The sequence below is a fragment of the Dromiciops gliroides genome, chromosome X (genome assembly GCF_019393635.1).
Source record: "Dromiciops gliroides isolate mDroGli1 chromosome X, mDroGli1.pri, whole genome shotgun sequence".
Taxonomy (NCBI): Eukaryota; Metazoa; Chordata; class Mammalia; order Microbiotheria; family Microbiotheriidae; genus Dromiciops; species Dromiciops gliroides.
Genome location: NC_057867.1, coordinates 55,918,714 through 55,922,280, shown reverse-complemented (window position 1 = coordinate 55,922,280; position 3,567 = coordinate 55,918,714).

Sequence of the window (3,567 nt, the reverse complement as noted above, 5' to 3'; positions counted from 1 at the left end):
TCCAGGTACCTCGGAATGTTTATGGAAAGCATTTTTGGAGAAATTTCACAATTATATAACTTAGCACACCTCCTAAAAATAACATTCATGTTTAAATTGCCAAGCAAAATATTAGAGACTTAAAGACTGGAAACATTTATACTAAGATTTAGTCAGTCATAGTAGGAATGAAGTTCAACCACAGGCAGCAATCTTTCTTCACTGGTGTTTCAGACCACTGATAAAACTACCTAAACAATACGAAGTTTAGGGAGAGCCAAGATGGTGGAGTAGAGAAAGCACTCAATTGAGCCCTCCCAAAATTCTCCTCTAAACAATTTTAAAATAATGCCTCAAATTGAATTCTGGAGTGGGAGAGCCAACAAAAGGTCGAGTGAGACATTCTTCCAACTCAAGACAACTTAGGAGGTAGGAAAAAGAACTACAAAGGATTGCCTGGAGTCCTCGTGGATAAAACCAACATTGGTTGGACTGGGTGGTGGCCACAGAAGCAGCAGCAGCAGCAGCTGTTGGAGCTACCAAGCCAGGGTTGGTAAGGGGACCTGACAACTGGTCAGAAAGTGTCTAAAGGGGATACTTGTGCTAGCACTGGATGCAGGAGCAGATATTGTTTGGCGGTATCTTTTCTTATAGTCACTTCCAAGTCATAGTTCAAAGGCAGGGAGGAATACTGTCAGTCAAGAGGGAGTAGAAGCCCTGAGAAGCAATATCACTTCCCACCTCAAGGGGTCGTGGAGTCTGAGGAGCAGGGTCAATCAAAATCCCAAGTGATGAGGGGCCCTTCTTGGTTAAGGACCAGAGTACAGACCAGAAGAGCAGTAACTACCTATCCCCAGATCACACCACCTTGGAAGCACTGAAAATTTACAACCCCCCAGAAAAAGCTCTAAAATTACGAGTGTGAAAAAGCATAAAAAGTAAACATGGAATAAAATTATAAGGGATTTAATATGGTAAAATGGTTTCCTTCTATATATGGAAAGATGATACAAGTGTATTCTAAAAACTTCATCATTATTAGGGAAGTTAGAATGATTCTACCCAGAAAGAGGGTATGGGACTGAGTTGATTTATATTGGTATGATGTAAATAAAAAATGGAGAAGCAAAAAAGATGGATTCCCTAGGAGAAGAAGAAAGACTGCACAGTATATGACAAAGATCATACACTATGATCAGGTAGGACTTATGCCAGGAATTCAGGGCTGGTTCAATATTAGGAAAACTACCAGCAAAATTGACCACATCAATAATAACTCCAATAAAAATCTGATCATCTCAATAGATTCAGAAAAAGCCTTGGACAACATACAAGACCATTCTTATTGCCTAGTTTTTTTTTTTTTGGGGGGGGGTGAGGCAATTGGGGTTAAGTGACTTGCCCAGGGTCACACAGCTAGTAAGTGTCAAATGTCTGAGGTCAGATTGGAACTCAGATCCTCCTGACTCCAGGGCCAGTGTTCTATCCACTGCGCCACCTAGCTACCCCAAGACCATTCTTATTAAAAACACTAAAAAGAATAGGAATTAATGGAATCTTTCTTAAAACAATATCTATCTAAAACCAAGAGCAAACATTTATTTGTAATGCAGATAAACATGAAGCCTTCTCAATAAGATCAGGAGTGAAACAAGGATGCCTATTTTTACCATTATTCTTCAATAATGTATTAGAATTGCTAGCTATACCAGTAAGACAAGAAAAAGAAATTGAAGGAATTAGACTAGGCAATGAAGAAACAAAACTATCACTCTTTGCAGATGATATATACTTAGAGAACCACAGGGAATCAACTAAAAAACTAGTTGAAACAATTAACAACTTCAGCAAAATTGCAGGACAGAAAATGAACCTGCATAAATCACCGTCATTTCTGTATTTTACTAACAAAGTTCAGCACTAAGACACAAAAAGAGAAATTCCATTTTAAATAATTGCAGACCATATAAAATACTTGGGAGTCCATGTGCCAAGAAAAAAAACAGAGACTATAAGACCACAATTACAAAACACTTTTCACACAAATAAAGGCAAATCCAAACAATTGGAGAAATATTAATTGCTTATGGATAGGATAAGCCAGTATAATAAAAATGGCAATTCTACCTAAGTTAATTTACCTTTTTCAGAGCCATATTAATAAAACTGTCAAAGTATTATTTTATAGAGGGAGAAAAAGTAGTAGCAAAATTCATCTGGGAGAACAAAAGGTCAAGAATATCAAGGGAATAAATGGGGAAAAAAAAGGTTAAGGAAAGTGACCTAGCAGCTCCAGGTTTCGAACTATACTACAAAGTGGTCATCATCAAAACAATCTGGTATTATAGCTAAGAAATGAAGTAGTGAATCAATAGAATAGATTAGGTACACAATACATATTATTAGACTAAAGAGTTATAAGTAAATTAGGGAAGCATTTGAAAATGTACCTGTTAGATCTACAGATAAGAAAATAGTTTGTGACCAAACAAGAGATAGTAAAATTGTTAAGTTTGAATACATAAAATTTAAAAGTTTTTGTAGAAACAAAACTAATGCAGCCAAAATTACAAGGAAAACGAGAAACTGGGAGAAAATGTATAGTAAATTTCTCTGACAAAGGCCTCATTTATCAAATATATAGGGAACTGAGCCAAATTTATAAAAAAATAAGAGCCATTCTCCAACTGATAAATGGTTGAAGATATGAACATGCATTTTTCAAAAGAAGAAACCAAAGCTATCAACACTTAGGTGAAAAAAATGCTCTAAATCACTACTGATTAGAGAAATGCACATTAAAACAATTCTGAGATACCACATCAAATCTATCAGATTTGCTTACATGACAGAAAAGGAAAATGGCAAATGCTGGAGTGTATATGCAAAAATTGGGACACTAATTACACTGTTGGTGGAGTTGTAAATTAGTACAACCATTCTGGACAACAATTTGCAAGTATGCCCAAAGGGTTATAATACCGTGTCTACCCTTTGACCCAATAATACCACTACTACATCTGTATCCCAAAGCATACAAAAAAGGGAAAAGAATATTTATAAAAAATATTTATAAGAGCTCTCTTTGTGGTGGCAAAGAATTCAAAATTAAGGGGATACCATTAATTAGGGAATAGCTGAACAAGTTGCGGTATATGATTATGAAGGAATAATTGTGCTATAAGAAATAACAAGCATTATGGTTTAAGAAAAACCTGGGAAGACTTATACAAACTCATGAGAAATGAAGTGAGCAGAACCAGGAGAACTTTATACACATTAACAGCAATATTATAGGGATGAACAACTGTGAAAGACTTAGCTATCCTTATCAAGACAATGATCTGAGACAATTTGAAAGGATCCATGATGAAAGATGCTATCCATCTCCAGAAAGAACTGATGAATTCTGAATGCAGAGTGAAGTTTATTATTTTTTTTAATTTTATTTTCATAGTTTTATTTTGTGTTTCCTTTTGAAACATGGCTAATATGCAAATATGTTTTGCATGACTTCACATGTATAATTGATATCATATTTCTTTGCCTTCTCAAGCTGGAGTGAAGTCTGAGAGGGAGGGAGAGAAT